Source organism: Notechis scutatus, chromosome 2 (genome assembly GCF_049901735.1).
Source record: "Notechis scutatus isolate UNSWTSFEM ecotype Mainland chromosome 2, rNotScu1.2, whole genome shotgun sequence".
In the NCBI taxonomy this organism is placed as follows: domain Eukaryota; kingdom Metazoa; phylum Chordata; class Lepidosauria; order Squamata; family Elapidae; genus Notechis; species Notechis scutatus.
The window spans coordinates 141,745,050-141,764,361 of record NC_142010.1 but is presented as its reverse complement, the minus strand read 5'-3'; the positions used below and the strand labels follow the sequence as shown (position 1 = coordinate 141,764,361).

At 39.5% G+C, this 19,312-nt stretch overlaps 1 protein-coding gene across 7 annotated transcripts in view; it reads left to right on the top strand.

The window, feature by feature from the left end:
* Positions 1 to 8: 8 nt before the first annotated feature.
* The window catches only part of CSAD (cysteine sulfinic acid decarboxylase), a 43,887-nt gene continuing 24,583 nt past the window's right edge, over positions 9 to 19,312 (top strand). Inside the window, exons 1-3 of one of the 7 annotated variants that reach the window (XM_087956415.1) lie at positions 9 to 54; positions 2,671 to 2,842; positions 18,332 to 18,395. The gene's annotated coding sequence lies outside the window, so the exon portion shown is untranslated. Of the gene's footprint in view, positions 123 to 2,670; positions 2,843 to 15,703; positions 15,746 to 18,105; positions 18,161 to 18,282; positions 18,396 to 19,312 lie in introns of those variants that run through there. The other 6 variants (XM_087956416.1, XM_087956417.1, XM_087956419.1 and 3 more) reach the window with 6 other exon arrangements.

Here is a 19,312-nt window from a genome sequence, read left to right as displayed (position 1 = left end):
CACTCTGCGGGGTTTCCGGTGGCTTTGCGCACGCGCGCGCCTGGCGACTTCCTGGTAGGTCTGCGAAGGATTTCCCGCCCCCACCCCGTCCCCTTCCTCCTCCCGCTCCTGCCCCCACTTTGGTAAGGAGAGAAGAGGTGCGAGGAGGCGTCGCGGAGGTTCGGTTGATAGGAGTTGTAGTCCCACCTGATTAGGGACAAGTGTCTTACCCCCCGCCAAAAAAAAAGGTTTTGACTAAGAAACTGCTTTTTTTTCCTTTGTGGTATTATCGCAGCCTAGATCAGGGATTCCCAGACTTTTTTTTTTTTTGGTATTGTTTTTACAAATGCTCCTCCTTGCACGTTGCATTCTCTTTTCTGTATTTTTTTTTCTTTTCTGGGTTTTATTTGTGGGATCTTTATTCGTTTTGGTTTTTTTAAGAAAAGCAATTCAACAGCGGTATTATTTGGAAAATGAAATACAGCATTCCCTCCTAATTCTCATTCAAGGCAACCTTCCCTTTTAACAAAATGCTCAAATTAAAAAGACACAAAAGCACGTATGCATTTCCTGTAGTTCTTTTTTATTATTATTAAATATCAAAAGATCCTTATTTTACAGTCAATGATAACGTTTCTAGAAAGGTATGCGATGGGGGGCCGCTACCATCTGGCATCCTGTGGCTCAGTACTGCCCCAATGGGATCAGAGGCTAGTAGTGTTACTGGTAGGGTTTTGTTGAAATGAGCTAGGACACAGTCTGAGGATAGCAATGATTTTACCACCTTGAAGCTTTGTCTTGAGTGCTCCACCAGACCCAGGGTGCTTTTTTGTCCACTAGGCGGTGTAGCGGTTCTGCCAGGGCAGCCTTATGCACTAAGAAGGCATGCTAAAAATTGAGCAAGCCCAGGAATGCTTGAATCCTTTCTCTCTCCCCCCCCCCCCGTATTCTGGTGTGGGGGCTTGCTGAATTGCCTTTTGTTTTGCTTCAGATGGGTGGATTCCAGCAGCATTGATGCAGAAACCCAGGAATTCTATGAATTCCATGCCGATCTGGCACTTTCCCTCTTGAGTTTTAGGCCTGCCTCAGAAACGTTGGAGTACTGCATGGAGACGTTCTACCAGGACTTCTGTTCCCCCGCGATAAGGACGTTGTCAAAGTACAGGCAGACACTGGGAATGTTCTTCAGTGTTTGTTCCATAATACTTTGGAACAATTCTGGTGCTACGCTTACCCCAAACTGCAAGTGGCGCACTCTGAATGCACCTCTGTGTGTGACTATTGTTTGTGCTTTTGCGGTAGCGTCGTCTACCGGTAGCTGCTTGTAGGCCTGGGCGAGGTCTAGCTTAGCAAAGTTTCAGCCTACACTCCCTACAGGGTAAGCATGCTGCTATAGTGCCTTGCCATAGCACTTGTAGTCTGTGCAGATGTGAATGTCCCCATTAGCCTTACTTGGGGCCACTATGGGAGACTCCCACTGGCTACGATCTACAGGTTGGAGCATTCCCTGCTGTACCAGCTTGTGTAGCTCCGCATCAGTTTTAGGCTTCAATGCAAAGGGAACCCTGTGTAGTTTTAATCGGATTGGAGTTACTGCTGGATCGAGGTTGAGTGAAATGGGTGCCCCTTTGTATTGTCCCAGCTCAGTGCTGAATACATCAGCATATTGTTGGCATACCACTGCTAAATCGGCTATTTGAATTCGATGGATTCCTGTCACCCCGATGCCCAGGGCCTTGAACCAGTCCAGACCCATGAGGCTGGTTAGTGGCCCCTCCATGACCACTACGCTGAGGGGACCCTTGAACTCTCAATTGTACTCTAATGGTAGCTTTGCCCCTTACAGGAACACTGTGATTCTGGAAGTCTGTTAGCACTAAGCTTGATGATTTGAGGGGGACCCACCATCGGCTACATTTGCAAATGTGGTCGAAAGTCATGGAGGAGACAATGGACAGGGTCGATCCTGTATCTAGCTCCATGGAGCATGGGACCCTTTGCAGTCTTAGTTGGAGTCTTATTTTTTCTTTGATGTGGCATTGGACCCCTGTGTGTTGGATGCTACACCTTTCTGAGCAGTACTGAATTCTGTTTTGTCCTGGGGGCCATTTCACCTTGTGCTGCTGTGTTGCAGGTTTCGTTTCCCGCTGTCGACCTCTGCAAACTCTGGCAAACTCTTGCTTTCCACAGGCATGGCGTACTGCTATGCGGAATCTGCACTCTGCTCTTTCATGCAGTCCCCATAGCTTGCACAGCGATGTGGGGGTGTTGCTTGCTCTGTGGAGCGTGGCCATCTGGGTGTCTCTATTTCTTTGCTTTCACTGACCTCTCCTAAGCCTTCTGCGGTCTCTTGGTGGATCGCTGGGCAGCTGGTGTGGTTTTTGGTAGCCAGAGAGTCGTCATGGCCCCTCCAGCAGCCTTGTCCACCATGACTTCCTTCAATGCATCTTGGAAGGTCAGTTTCTCCATGGCGAATAGGCGCTGCTATAATTCACTATTATGCAGGCTGCAAATGAGACTGTCTCTGACACGGTCTTCCAGATCAGGGAACTCGCACTGGGGCAAAGCTTGGCAAAGGGCTGCCATAAACTCTGCTGCAGATTCCCTGAACCTTTCATGTTACTCGAATGCATGGCGCTGGGCGATGACCAAGAGTTTAGGCTCAAAATGCTCCCTTATTTTTTTCTTGAGGTCTGCGTAGGCCACAGTCTCTACGCTTGCCGGTGCTATCAAGTTTTCAGAGATATCAAACATGACTTGTCCGCAGACACATAGGCATTGCCGCCTTCAGGCCGCCATCCATGACCTGGTTAGCCCGGAGATAGTTGTCTACTTGGGAGATGTATGAGCTCCACTGTTCTGGGTGAGTAATATTGAACTCGTTGAGTCTTCCCAGTTTAGTCATTTTGAGAAGGCCCCTATGGTTCTGGTTAATGCCTGTACTGCTGTGGTTGGAACTGGACTAACTTAGGAATCCTGGGGATAGATCCCTCAGGTACGTCAGTGCCTCCAGTACATCTTACTGGCAGGCAGGGCGGGGAGTGTGGTCCCACTAGGGCTCTTTACCCGGTCTGACACCCAGTGATTTCAGCGTGCCTCCTGTGTGGCTTACTGATAGGCAGGGGTGAGAACTAGTCCTGCTGGGGCTTGTTACCCAGCCTATCACCCAGAGATTTCACTGTTTTTGTTAGCAGCAACTCTCTCCTCCGGAGCATCCCACCTTCATCACCACTATTGTGTAGTGGGCTTCAGTAGGCAAGAAGCAGACCAGCATAGCTATAACAGTATTTATTGACTAAAATCTGGAACTGAGGAAAAGAAGGCAATTGCCTGAAATTTATACTCTGGGCCCGCAGGGCCCTAACCAATCGTAATACTTGTGCACTCAAATATGAATGTTCTAAATTTTCCCCCAAACAGTTGGAGTTAGGGTCATCTAAAGGTTAGTTTCACTTTAGCTGGGCTTAGCACAACTATATTCAATACATAACAGTTTGTTTCAAAAGGTAGGCACCATGACAGAGAAGACATCCTTCCTACATCCTGTCAGGTGATTCCTCTGCAGGCACCAAAAATGCTCGATTTTTAAAAACAGCAAGAAATAACATTTTTCAGCATGAAATTCCACCCCGAATCTCATCCTGGCATCCGTTTTTCCATTCAGGTTCAAAAAAAAAAAAAAAGGGCTCCCAAGTCATTTTTCTTTTTTCTTTTTTTTTGAAAATTTTATTTGGGTTTTCACACACAAAAAATAATACAAATAAAACATCTTTTTTTGAAAATAGCATGGTTACACTTCTTCATACAGACACAAACTCAATTTCATGCTCACTTTTATGTTCTATTCCATATCTTATTACTGTTTTACATTTTCTACATAGTTTTTCTCCTCTCTTCATTTTCTCAATTTTATTTTAATTATCTCATATCAATTCAAATCATTATATTTATACTTTTGTCTGTCCTGTTTCAAGTTCATATTTTCTTTTCTCATTAAACAAATTTTCTCCTTTAGTTACTAATTGGAGTATAAGACCTTTATATCTTTTAATTTTATCCATTCAACTCTTATTTAAGCTTCAATATATACCTTGAGGTTATAACATTCAATATAATACATAACTTCCAATCGAATTCTGCATGGTACATTCTTAAAATACACACTATATTCTTAACAAATGATTATAAATATATGTAATTAAAACACTCATTCCATTCCAATTCAATTCTATCATTAAATTCATTAAAGTCTTAACATCTTTAACATTACTTTTCAATTAAATATCATACTTCCTTGGGAACACTTATAAGCTTTCCGTAATTAATTTTTCCCCCTATTTCTCTTCCCTTATATTTTATAAAAACATTAAAATGTTCCCATTCTTTCCTAATTCAATTCTCAAATTCTTCAATTTGTTTTATTTCATAACAAACATTTCACTAGATTACAATAACTATTTTATCCATCATTTTAATCATACATCATTTCATATTTTCTAAAATTATTTCTATTTCTAATAAAACAATACTATCTTATGTACCTTTGCAGAATCCCTTTTTCAATTAAATTTTCACCCATTATGTCTAAATAGGCCCTGTTTCTCCATATCTTGATTCTGTCCTTTATAACTTCTTTTCCTTTCCTTCTTTCCTCTCTTCTTCTCCCTCCTCTTTTTACTCCCTTGTCTCTCTAGTTCTAATTCTCTCTTCTGTGTTCCTTTCTTCTGTTGCTTTCTAATATTATACTTATTTTTCAAGTTATTATTCCTTTTCTTGGTTGTTTTTTCAAATCTTAAACTTTTCATTCTCTTTCCCCCCTTTCCTTTTTTTTCCCAACATAAATTTACTTGTTCATTAAAGATGGCTTTTTCTTTGTCCCAGTCTTCTTGTTCTGCAGGCATTTCTTGTTGTTTCTCATAGTTCGAGATCTCCATTTCTAAGAATTAAAATACAAACCCAAAAGAACCTCTCCTTCTTGTGCATCTTCTTTGTACTTTTTAAGTTCCATTTTCAGTTCATCTAAAAGTAGTGCCATTTTAAAACACTTTTAAACAACCACCCGGTTGATTTTAGTCATTCAAATGCAATAACCAAAAATCCAGAGATCACCAAATAATCCAAATACTCCCGAGCTGTTTCTTCATGCTTCTTTTTTCCACTTTCTCTTCCTGGGGTTCTACTAGTTTGTAGCCAAGTTTCAGTTAAAATGTATCTTTTAGAAGTCTTGTTGAAGTTTTACTGTAAATTTCTTTTAATTCCAGGCAGTCTCCTCCCTTTTTTCCAGATCCTGCCCTTTTATTCTTTTTCTCTCCTTTTCTGCTTTTAAAAGGTTTTAAGTATCCAGAAATCTTTATAATCCCGTTGACATTTTATTTTCAGCTTAAATGCCTATTGATGTCAAGGTGGATTTTTTTTCCAATTTCTTATTTAGATCTCTTATTTAGATTTCTGTCAGTATAGGGAAAAGGAGAGAAGAAAAAAAACCAAATCCTTTCCCTTTTCTCTCCGCTGCTTCAAAATCTTCTTTGGGAACAATGTTACTTTTTTTTTTAGTTTAAATTCCAGGGTACCTTAGTTGTTGCTTTTGCAGTTTAACCCGATCAACCAGAACTTTCTCTTCTTATCTTCCTCCTGCACATTCTTTTCCGGTCAAGTTCTTCTTTGAGGTGGCCATTTCTGACCACCACTGCAACTGCCTTCGGGAAAGGGAGTAATGGCCAGCCGAGGAGGAGAGATGTGGCTCTCCTCGACCCTGCTGGTGGTCTCCCCCCTCTTCACCACCTCTACAGGGTGGCTTAGCCCCGAAACCAGCCGGCTCGGGGCGCTCCAGCGGCGAGCACGGATCAAAACCGCGCACGATCGCGGTTTCGGTCTGTCCGTGAAGAGGCTCAAACCGGAAGACGCAAGTCACCTATTTTTCTGACTGCAGCATCACAACTTTTCCTCTACAGGCACCAAAAAGGCTCGATGGCAAGCTATACCATTTTTAAGCATGAATTTCCATCCCGAATCTCATCCAAGCAACAATTCATAAAGAAATTTGGGTTTGAAGGCCCCTGTGCTCCTGACCCCAGCAGCACGATTTTTCTTCTGCAGACAATGAAAAGACTTGATTCTTAAAAACAGCTAGCAATACCCTTTTGAAGCATGAAACTCCACTCTTAAATAAATCTATAGGATTAAAAGATGGCAAAGGAGATCCAATCGTTGAAGTTTACTAGGTACTGAGATCCTGAATTGCTCCAATGAGTTGAAAGTGCTGCTAAAGAAGGAGGCTATATTTACAAGATATCTGTAGTGAGCAATAGATTGGAGTAAGTAAGAAAAGACCTGAATATAACTCAAGGTAGAAATTCATGCTTCCTTAGAAGACCCAGAGCATAGAATGGGACCATGTTCAAATGTCAACAGAACTGCTGTCTGCTATATACATACAGTGCCAAAGACAGGAATATTATGAGAAAGTAACCATAGTATCAGGCATAGTTTGCAATTTATCCCCTTTTAATTTTCAATTCAACTAAATATTGGGGAGAAATTATTTAAGGGAGGTTTTGAGCTCTATCAACAAACTAATTCCCCGAAGACTGAACAGAATAGTATGAGTTGGAAGGGAAGAGGCAAAGCCAGCAAAAAAAAGACTATGTTTGAAAATGGACTTGATCTAGCTTGGGACTATGGAGAAAAAAAATTCCATTGAATCCATAGGGTAGTTGGCTAATCTCAAATGCTGCTGAGTGCTCCATTGTAACCTACTTGGGACCTATAATGGAATGAATGTAGCTTATCTTTTGTTTCCCATTATATCCATACACACAGCAAGAAAGGAAATAGAATCTCATACACACAGAGATCAGGCATATACTTCATTGCACAGTAGAAAATACTGATGCTGCCTCTGGCCACTTCTGATAAAGGGAGTTGGAAAGAATTCCAGAAGCCACGCTTGCCCCAGTTTTCTTATTATCTTCATAGAAGTAGTTAATTCATTACAGATCACAAAAATCTCCATATTTTTGGAAAGGTTAACCTCCAATTCTAGCTCAAGAGATCACCTGCCCTGCAGTCACCCACTTCGGAAGTTTTGGAAGAAAAAAATATTTCTGCATCAAAAAATATTTCTGATAGGAGAATACTTTCCCTGTGACTTTCATCGCAACAGCCTGGAGTACAAAGCCAAAATCAGTGAGTCATCCTATGATAAGATCTTGATTTCTAGGGAAGATTGCCAACTTTCCTCCTGGCTTCTGTAACTTTGCCTTTAATAGCCTCTCAAATTGCTGACACCAGAAGAGGAGGCTGCTTGAGCAGAAAAGTCTATGAATAGCGGAGTAAAGTAGATATAATTCCCAGCACCGGGCAGGAAAGAAAGAGACTTTTCTATGTGCATATATACAGGGGTCTTCAAACTTGACAGCTTTAAGACTTGTGGACTTCAATTCCCAGAATTCCTCCTCCAGTCATGTTAGCTCAGGAATTCTGGGAGTTGAAGTCCACAAGTCTTAAACTTGCCAAGTTTGAAGACCCTTGGTATAAGTAATATACACTGCTCAAAAAAATAAAGGGAACACAAAAATAAAACATCCTAGATCTGAATGAATGAAATATTCTTATTAAATACTTTGTTCATTACATAGTTGAATGTGCTGACAACAAAATCACACAAAAATTAACAATGGAAATCAAATTAAGCAATCCGTGGAGGTCTGGATTTGGAGTTACACTCAAAATTAAAGTGGAAAAAAACACCACAGGCTGATCCAACTTTAATGTAATGTCCTTAAAACAAGTCAAAACGAGGCCCAGTAGTGTGTGTGGCCTTCACATGCCTGTATGACCTCCCTACAACGCCTGGGCATGCTCCTGATGAGATGGCGGAGGGTCTCCTGAGGGATCTTCTCCCACACCTGGACTAAAGCATCCCCCAACTCCTGGACAGTGTGGTGCAATGTGGCATTGGTAGATGGAGCGAGACATTATGTCCCAGATGTGCTCAATTGGATTCAGGTCTGGGGAACGGGCAGGCCAGTCCATACCATCAATGCCTTCGTCTTGCAGGAACAGCTGACACACTCCAGCCACATGAGGTCTAGCATTGTCTTGCATTAGGAGGAACCCAGGGCCAACCACACCAGCATATGGTCTCACAAGGGGTCTGAGGATCTCATCTCGGTACCTAATGGCAGTCAGGCTACCTCTGGCTAGCACATGGAGGGCTGTGCGGCCCCCTAAAGAAATGCCACCCCACACCATTACTGACCCACTGCCAAACCGGTCATGCTGGAGGATGTTGCAGGCAGTAGAACGTTCTCCACGGCGTCTCCAGACTCTGTCATGTCTGTCACATGTGCTCAGTGTGACCCTGCTTTCATCTGTGAAGAGCACAGGGCGCCAGTGGCGAATTTGCCAATCTTGGTGTTCTCTGGCAAATGCCAAACATCCTGCACAGTGTTGGGCTGTAAGCACAACCCCCACCTGTGGACGTCGGGCCCTCATACCACCCTCATGGAGTCTGTTTCTGACCGTTTGAGCAGCCACATGCACATTTGTGGCCCGCTGGAGATCATTTTGCAGGGCTCTGGCAGTGCTCCTCCTGTCCCTCCTTGCAAAAAGGCGGAGGTAGCGGTCCTGATGCTAGGTTGTTGCCTTCCTACGGCCTCCTCCATGTCTCCTGATGTACCGGCCTGTCTCCTGGTAGCGCCTCCATGCTCTGGACACTATGCTGACAGACACAGCAAACCTTCTTGCCACAGCTCGCATTGATGTGCCATCCTGGATGAGCTGCACTACCTGAGCCACTTGTGTGGGTTGTAGACTCCGTCTCATGCTACCACTAGAGTGAAAGCACCGCCAGCATTCAAAAGTGACCAAACCATCAGCCAGAAAGCATAGGAACTGAGAAGTGGTCTGTGGTCACCACCTGCAGAACCACTCCTTTATTGGGGATGTCTTGCTAACTGTCTATGCTTTCCACCTGTTGTCTATTCCATTTGCACAACAGCATGTGAAATTGATTGTCAATCAGTGTTGCTACCTAAGTGGACAGTTTGATATCACAGAAATGTGATTGACTTGGAGTTACATTGTGTTGTTTAAGTGTTCCCTTTATTTTTTTTATTTTTTATTTTTTAATAAAGTTTTATTTGGGTTTTCACACACAAAATACAAGTAAAACATCTTTTTTGAAAATAGCATGGTCCTGGGTTGAACTTCTTTATACAGACACAAAACTCAATTTCATGCTCCTTTTTGTATTCTATTCCATATCTTATACTATTTTACATTTTCTATATAGTTTTTCCCCTCTTTTAATTTTCTCAATTTTATTTTGATTATCTCAATTCAAATCATTATATTTATACTTTTGTTGGTTCTGTTTCAATTTCATATTATCTTTTCTCATTAAACACATTTTCTCCTGTAGTTACTAATTGGAGTATGACACCTTTATATCTTTTAATTACATCCATTCAACTCTTATTTAAACTTCAATATATACCTTAAGTTTATGACCTTCAATATAATACATAATACATAACTTCCAATCGAATTCTGCTTGGTACATTCTTATAATACACACTATATTCTTTAAAAAAAAAAGATTGTAAATATATGTAATTATAAACCCTCATTCCATTCCAGTTCAGTTCTATAATTAATAATCATTAAAATCTTAACATCTTTAACACTTCTTTTCAATTAAATATCATACTTCCTTAAAAACACATATAATCTCCATAATTAATTTTTCCCTTATTTCTCTTCACATATGTTTTATAAATCATTAAATATACCTTTTGTTACATTTATTTATTGACAAGCATTCCACTGAATTACGATAGCTATTTTATCAGACATTTTAATCATACATTGTTTCATATTTTCTAAAATTATTTCTGTTTCTAATACAACCACACTATCTTATGTACCTTTGCAGAATCCCTTTTTCCATTAAGTTTTCACCCATTATCTCTAAATAGGCCCTGTTTCTCTATATTTTGCTTCTGTCCTTTATAACTTCTTTTCCTTTCTTTCTTCCCTCTCATCTTCTCCCTCCCCTTTTTACCCCCTTCTCTCTCTAGTTCTAATTCTCTCTTCTGCATTTCCCTCTTCTGTTGCTTTCTGATTTTATACTTATTTTTCACTCTATTTTTTTGAGTTGTTTTTCCCAATCTTAAACTTTCCATTCTCTTTCCCCCCTTTTCTTTTTTTCTCCCATCTAAGATTACTTGTTCATTAAAGATCACATCTTTGTCGCAATCTTCTTGTTCTTCAGGCATTTCTTGTTGTTTCTCATAATTCCAAATCTCCATTTCTAAAAACTGAAATACGAAGCCAAAAGAACCTCTCCCTTCTTGTGCATCTTCTTTGTACTTTTTAAGTTCCATTTTCAGTTCATCTAAAAGTGGAGCCATTTTAAACAGTTTTAAACAACCACCCAATTGATTTTAGTCATTCAAAACAATAACCAAGAATCCAGAAATCATCAAGTAATCCAGATAGTCCCGAATTATATCTTCTCATTTCTTTTTCGACTTTCTCTTCCTGGGGCTTTTGTTGCGATATTTCAGTTAGAATGTATCTTTTGGAAGTCTTGTTGAGATTTTGCTGTAAGTTCTTTTTTTAATTCCAGGCAGTCTCCTCCCTTCCAGATCCTACCCTTTTATTCTTTTTCGCTCCTTTCCTGTTTTCAAAAGCTTTTAACTATCCAGAAATCTTTATTATCCCTTTGACTTTTTATTTTCAGCATTAAATGCCTATTGATGTCAAAGTGGATTTTTTTCCAATTTCTTGCTTAAGTCTCTTAGCTGTCAGTATAGGAAAAGGAGAAAACCAAATCTTTTCCCTTTTCTCTCTCCCTCGCAGCTTAAAAATCTTCTTAGGGAACAATGTTATTGTTTTTTAACAGTTTCAATTCCAGGGTACCTTATTTGTTGCTTTTGCTGTTTGACCCGGTCAACCAAAACTTTCTCTTCTTATCTTCCTCCTGCACCTTCTTTTCCAGTCGAGTTCTTCTTTGTGGTGGCCATTTCTGACCACCGCTGCAACCGCCTTCGGGAAAGGGAGTAATGGCCAGCTGAGGAGGAGAGATGTGGCTCTCCTCAACCCTGCTGGCAATCCCCCCCATCTTTACCACCTCTACGGGGTGGCTTATCCCCGAAACCAGCCGGCTCGGGGCACTCCAGCGGCGAGCACGGATCGAAGCCTCGGAGAGACGAAGTTTCGGTTTGTCGCTAAAGAAGCTCAAACCGGAAGACCTTTCCTTAATTTTTTTGAGCAGTGTATTTGTGCATGGGAGGGTGTAAATAATCTACAGGCAGTATGAGATGTAAGAGTACTTTAAATTCAAAAGGGTATTCCTATTCTTATCTGTAAATTTCAGATGTTATGCATCTTAGAAGAAAGAAAGACAGCACAGTTGTTTGAATGTACTCTACTGTTAAAGGCAGAACATCACAAAGACTGGTCAGTACCAGTACAGTTTTAAAAAAGGGGGGCGGGCATTCTAAATAAGTTTTAAGAGTAATAGTTTTATTAGTTTGATGTTGCAGGCTAATTTTTTTAAAATACAAGCATATAAATGTGAAACCTCAGGACTAAGATCGTCAAACTTTTAATAGATTGTATTTTTCAATAAACCCAATTTAACACAGTAAAGTAGAGGAAGGTGTTTCCAAATGTGTGATTATTGATGAGTGAGTTTTTTGAAAACTCCTTTGCCTCATCTTAATAGTTGCCCTGTTAGGCAGCAAGCCAAATTAAAAATTGCCTTAAAATGAAGCCAGACAATTGTCCATTTAACTCAGTCCTCCCCAACCTTGTGCCTTTGGATGAATAATTCCTATCATCCCCAACTAGCCACGTTGAGAGAAAAGGGCAACATGGGGAGAAGAGTATTATTGAAAACATAGCCAAGAGTCTTTCCTATACCTAACTACTTTAGAGATGCAGCGAATTTAATATGCACTCTCTGCATCAAGCGGCATCAAAATTAGGCAGTGCTTCACTTTAACCTAAGAATCTTCTTATTTTTGTCTCTGGCAGGTGCGTTCCTATTTCAGTTAATGTCTCCCTTCTTCAAACTAATATTGAACAGTAAAATAAATATTCCTTGCAATAAATACTAAATGGAATGCCAGAGATAGACAACCTTGACAGTCAAATTACTCCTGAATGATAAAGCCCAGCATCCTTCATTGTTGGTTAGTTTAATTGAAGCTGTGGGGAGTTGCAGTTTAGCATTATGTGGAGTGCTCACCTCTGCTGGCTGACATTAGAGGTTACAGATTTTGATTTCAAAAATACTGGCCTCTTCTTGAAGAGTTCAGAAGCATCACCAGAAAATCCAAGAATTAAAGACTAGACTCAGAAGTTGAGAAAACATTTTTTTAAAAAAAGTCATAGCAACAAAACTGTGCACTATTACCAAGATTTACAGTATCCAAATGACTTTAGTATTCATATTTAAAATATTATTATTGTAATTCAAGAAGTGTATACACAAGCACATTTTGTTCACCTAGGACAGGGGTCTGCAACCTTAAATGCTCAAAGAGCCACTCGAGCCTGTTTCCCACAGAAAAAAAAAAACCCACTGGGAGCCACAAAACCTGGGTGGGCGTAGCCAACTTAATGTCATTCACTCCCACCCACTCACATGACCTAGCCATTTTATGACCTTTCTTACCACAGTTGTTAAGTGAATCACTGCAGTTGTTAAGTTTAGTAACATGGTTGTTAAGTGAATCTGGCTTTCCCACTGACTTTGCTTGTCAGAAGGTCGTAAAAGGAGATCACCTGAGCCTGAGACATTGCAACCGTCATAAATACATGCCAGTTGCCAAGTGTCTAAATTTTGATCATATGACTGCTGCAGCCATCATAAGTGTGGGAAAAAATGCCGTAAGTCATTTTTTATCAGTTCATTGTAAATTTGAATGGTCACTAAATGAAAGGCTGTAAGTCACCCTTATTCATTTGAGTCATATTTAGACCTATCTGACCCTCAAGATAACAAAATATTTGATGTACATTCTGCTGTTATAGCCAGGTGACAAACTTTTGTAAGGGAGACTATGTGATGGATGTGCTTTTATCCTAATTACCTCAATGGTTAAAGTCACATGCCAGGGGTTAAAAAGGATGATTAACCAACCTAAGTGAGATAAAGCCCTTGGGAGTGACTGCATTCCAGCCAAGTTAATCAAGTCCAAAACTCTAACTGATGGGATCCGGTGCTGGCCTTCCTCTTCTCACATAGCTAAGGTCTCAGATAACTGAGGTGCAGGGAGTAGCAACAATTGCTCCCCTATTTTAAAAGAGTGGCAGGAATGACCCAACCAACTATGGATCAGTTAGCCTTTCGAACACCATCAGCAAACAGTACACCAGGTTTTAATATACTGATTAAATTTCCATATGGGGTGGTAAATGGAGGAATAATGGATATTGAGCAAATGAGGTTCCAACAGGACAGTCCACCAGACACCACTGCCTAGTTACATTTGGTGAAAAAATACCCAGATCACTCTGATGTGACTTTATATGCAGCTTTTATTGATTTCAAAGTAGAGCTGATAATTAATGATGATGTCTGGCCTGGTCTAAGTTGTGTATAGATAAATTTGTCTTATTATTAATTTATCACCCATATAGAAAAATATTGGCCTTAAGGTAAGATGTGACTTGGCAAAGGATCGTTCTGATTTTATTCAGGCATCTGAGAGGGTAAAACAATCGTTCATTGTACTCTCACTACTTTTTAACTTATCTATTAACTCCCTAAACTCTTGAAAGAGTTTTAATACTGATAATGAACACTGATAGGCTCAAAAATTAATTGATGGACACCTTCCAATCTTATTTTATGCAGATGATGCAATTCTCTTCCCTTTGTTTTATTTACTGTAGATATGAAGCAACCTGATGTGTCCCTAATGCATCTTGAGGCTTGAAGCTGCTGTTCCAAGTGTTAATGCCTGGATTAGGATTCTAATCTTATGGCTCAGAATTATGATTAATTCTACAGACAGAACTATTACCATTGCTGTTGATGGACAGCTACCAATCTCACTGACATGAAACTTATACTCTGTAGCCTTGGCCTTTCTCCCGGTCACATATATTTGTGCAAATAAAATGAACAGTTAAGGAATAAATTGGCAATATCAAACAAACACCAATGCTTATGAAGTTTATTGCCAAATAGTATTCAATTCAATTCAATTCAATTCAAATCTTTATTGTCAATGCACAACATGTGTACAATGAAATTGGATGAGCCTCCCTTATAGTAGACCATAAACCATTTATTGCAAAGTATTTGCACAATTGAACTCTGAGTAAATATAGATGGGCTTGACCTATATCCTTTTTTAATACTTATTCCTTGTGCACTCACAGTGGAATAGATTTCAAAGTTGTTGTTTTTTAATTTGCAAAGACCTTACAGCCTTTGTGTTTTTAGGGAGGTAAAGGAAGAAACGTGTCTTTTTATGCTATCATAGTTGTGTAATTTCAATTAATTTTTTGCTGTCTGCAATTATTTCCAAATTTGAGGACTATTCAGATAAATATTATGCAAGTTATCTTCTAAGGGATGTTAACCCCTCACTTGCATTTCAGGTAGCAAAATAGCTTTGTCATGCCATAAAGCTCTAATTTACATATTGTTTATTATTTTATTGTACTGTGGTAATTCTGTTAATGAATTTCTTGCAACAATATGCTTCCTTTTACTTTGAATGCTGGTCAAAGACCATTATAAAATTTTACGTATGCACGTACATGTATGTATATACCATGATCAATATTATCAAAGGCTTTCAGAAACTAGATGTTTATAGTATACCATGGTTTCTACACTGACTGATATTGCACACCTTCACATCAAAAAGCTATCGTTCTACTCTGCCTCTTCAAATTTCATCATGATACCCTAAATGTCTTCATGACCTCCTGCAGCACATGCCTCCCAATTTGGAAACCCTTGGCCTAGAAAACAAGGCAAATACACAAGCTTGATAGTCTCTTTGCTTTTATCATCATTCAATTATTGCTTATAATATTCCCTAGACAAACATTTCATCATATTAAATGAGCTGCATTTAATGCTAGACATTTCCCTGAAACATCAATATTTCTCCATAATTTTATTTTTTTTGTTCAAACTACTAAAAGCCACAGTGATGGGGAAGAACCTGACACATCTTGCTTTATTTTGATGTGAAAGAGGAAGTTATCAAGGTAAATATAGATTAAACTGCTGTTAAATCAGCTTAACTTTCTCTCTTCGTTTCTGGGTTCAAGTGTTTATCTCTTCAACAGGCAAAAAGTGGCAGCAGTTTTACTGTGGGTATCAGTTGATGTGCTTCGCCAATCATTGATCAGCCCAACTTTGACAGAGCTGGGATCTTTCAAATTATTTATTTATTGGTATTTATTTACCCAGTTGGTATATCTGCCGATCTCACTCGTGTGACTTTTGTCCAGTCGCTGAGCCAATCTCCAGATCAGAGGCCTGCCTTACAAAGAGGGATCCGCATCAGCCCAGCCAACATCTGGCAGGTTAACGGCTAAGAACTGATGAGAGGGGAGCAGGGGGGGAAACTTCTTCATAATGTAATGCTCCCCTCTGCCTGCCCCCCATTTAACAACTGTCAGTGAATCTGGAATTATCTCCTTTTTGAAATTTTCTTGCTATTGGTGATATTTACAGGAAGAGGAGATAAACAAGGCCAACAGACTCCACCAATTTCTTTCCTCGGTATGCTCTCCATTTTGTTTGTTTGTTGGTGTCCTGCCTTTATTATTTTTACAAATAACTCAATGTGGCAAATATACCTAATATTCCTTCTTATTCCTATTTTCCCCACAACAACAACCCTGCGAAGTGGGTTGGACTGAGAGAGAGTGATTGGGCCAAAGTCACCCAGTTGGTTTTTCATGGCTAAGATGGGATTTGAACTCATGATCTCCCACTTTCCACTCCCGCTGGTGCCTTAACCACTAGACCAAAATGAAAATGAGGTCATTACCAGTTGGCCATGCTGCCTCTGTGGACAGGGATGGAGATCAGCAATGAAACATTTTTTTTCCACAAAGACACAGATTCCAGGGCTGGTAGATAGCACTTTGAGTCAGACATGGAGAAAGGTTGTCTGAGGGAAAAGATTTGCTACCGAGTTGATATTATGCTTGACCAGTTGGATGATAATGGTAATCATGAAAAATAAGTACTTTTACAGCTTTGAAGTCAATAAAGCTGAGGACAGGCTGTGCTTTGACTCACAAAGTTGATTGCTTAGAAGAGTCTTGGGGGAAAAACCACTTCAGTTTATTTCACTATTTTACAGAAGAACAGTTGTTTGGAGGTTTTCTAAGAAATCAGGAGGCTCTGAGTGTTAAGATGATACACCTGAAGGACAGGGTCGCCATTCCTCCTTATCTTCCCTTCTACAGTGCAAGAAGTTGTGTTTGAGGACACACATCTCAGTGAGGACTCATATCCTGTTTTTTCCAACAATGTTGAAAACATGTTAAGATGACAAAACAATATGCATACTAATATTTAACAGTGGTTTGCCCAAAGCAAACCATTCAAACAGGAGGTCAAACAAAGCCAAACAAGGATCTATTGCAGAGTGCAGTTACTGGAACGTAATTTTTTTTTAAAGCTTGGTGTGACTTATTTCTTGAGTAAATGTCTTAGGGCTTGAACTGCATGTACCAAGTGCTTGTGGAAATGTATAGCTTTACTTGGCTTGTTGTAAATATTTGAAAAGAAAGCATCCATTTGGGGCTGTCTTCCTTGGAAAATAAAAGTTTTGACACACCACTAGTAAAGGAAAGTATCCAACTTACTTCTTCCATCCTTTCCTCCTATCCTCACTCATCCTGCATTATTATGTCTTGCTGACCACTCAAACTATGATGTGAAGATTTATTTTGTCCACAAAGGAGCAGTATTTATGTGGATTGGGCTCATGATCAGTTCAGTTACTGTAGGAATCACACCTTTTTCATGATCGGGAATTGCTTGTTGGACCTCTCATCTGTGAAGATCTGCTACTGAGTACTCAGGTGAAAAAGGGTTTGGAATGGTTTCTGATAGCTTGAAAATTCCACCTGGCAACCCTGAGCTACAAATATTCTGCGTTATCATTAGGATTGATTGTTTAGCAGTTACAATGGACCTTGATTCGAATTTGGGTGCCCATCTCACATGATCACAATTGGGACCTTTGGCAGCCATTCAACATTTACAACCATTTATAATATCCACAATCTATGACTGTGATTTATGCTGTTTTTGTTGGAAATCGGCATTTACTTCAGGTTTCTGGTGAAAAATGCCCCGTAGTGAATAATGGGCTTGTTTAATCACCACTGTGTTTGCTTAATGACCATGGTGTTTGCTAACAACTGCCATGTTAGATTAACGGCTGCAAAACAGGTTGTAAAATCAGGTATGATGACCTGCTTAGCCAGTGACCATAATGACCATAATTGCAGGGTCAATTACAGTGATGTGTTGAGCACTGCCTGTATGAGCAATGAATAATCTTGAATAATCAAATTAAGGCAAACAAATCAACAATCTGGTGGCCAGATGATGCAGAGTTCAAATCATGAATATATCAAACCAGATGTGCAGAATCCTTACATTTGCAAGTCTCTTTGTTCACTGTCGCAAAATAGCACAAATATTTTCCAGAACCCAGCAGAGAAATTTATATCTGGACAATGTTTGATTGCTGGGTGGTGAGAAAGGAGTTGTTTGGACAGGTGTCTGCATGCAGGCAGGTATGTATATCTGCAATCATGATAGTTCCTGTATGCAAATTTAGGTCTCCAAATCACTCTTTGGGCTTCTGTGTGCAGGCACACATAAAATCCACATATTTTGGAGGAGTAGAAATGTGGAATGTAATTGATGTTACTTTTTGACACAAATAAATATAAAGGAAGCTTTTGGTACCCCAAGGTATCCTCACCCCCCCCCTTTAAGGGTAAAACAACTCTGGGGGAGGGGAAAAAAACTTGTGGAGCAATCCAGAGGGCAGGGTTTGAGTGCAAATATTTTTACTCCCACAATATATAATGATACTTGCTGGTTATGCGGTCACTCCCTTTGTACTTTGTCCCTGAAAGCAGTGGAAATCTGTACAGGATTGGGCAGGTAACCATAGCAATTGGACATTATGTTCTTTCTTTCCTCTTATGTGGAGAGTAAAACTACAAAATAATGTTGGAGCAGATTTTCCTTTGCTGAAAATACAGTTAGCAGAGGTTGTGTCTGAAGAAGCAGGAGCTCATCATCTCTCTGCCTTTTGAAATAATTCATCTGTAGGGTGCAGCGAATCTTCCAGGGACGGAGAAAGAGGCAGCACACCTGACTCCCATTCAACGAGAAGGTGAGGTGGTATGGGCTGCGTGTTTTCAGCTGTGTTATAGTTAATCACACTAGCAAATCTGATATGTCTTTGAACTTCTTCAGTCTAACATTTTTCAGTCTTGCAATTTTTAAATTTCCAAGGCTGGAAAGATGGGTTTTCAAAGTTGAAAAATTGGAAATCTGCAGAAGTAGTTATTGAATTACAAAAAAATGTTAAAGCATGGATGTGGTTTGCAGATGGAAAAATTATTGGGCTTGTTTAACGCATATGTGAAGATTTCATCAGTGTCTAATAATTTCAAGAATATTATTATTTCCCCAAAAACTATGGGGTCTTAATGTGTAACGAGTGCATGTGGTGATGTTTGTTGGTTGAAATTAAGAATGTAGGGTTTTTTTAAAAAAAATGCAGATAGATGATGCTGTTTTACAGATTAAGAACCTAAGTGATTTGCAATGAATCTTTCACTGATTGTAGGATGCAATGTGCAGTTATCATATACAGAATCAAAGTACCATGACTTTTATCCATCAGTCTCAGGAGGCAGACTCCTGGTCTCAATTATATATTAATCTTTAAAATCCTCTGAACCAGTAAACCACCCCCCCCTTTTTTGCTTTTTTTACACATCCACCAAGCATGATACTTATTACTTATGTTTCTCATTTCCAATGTAAATTTGAAGTCCCTTTATACATTCTAGACAATTTCTCTGGTGACATACAATAATTATTTTATAAAAATTATTTTATAAAAATATTGATTATGAGCCATCATTATCAAGTTGTTGTCAGCTCTTAGTGACCATATAGATAAATTTCCTGCATAAAGATTTGTCCATAACTTGATCTTTCAAGTCTTTTCAATCATTTTGTATTTTCTAATCATGAGGTTTTCTTGATAAAAATACAGGAGTGGTTTATCATTGCCTTCTC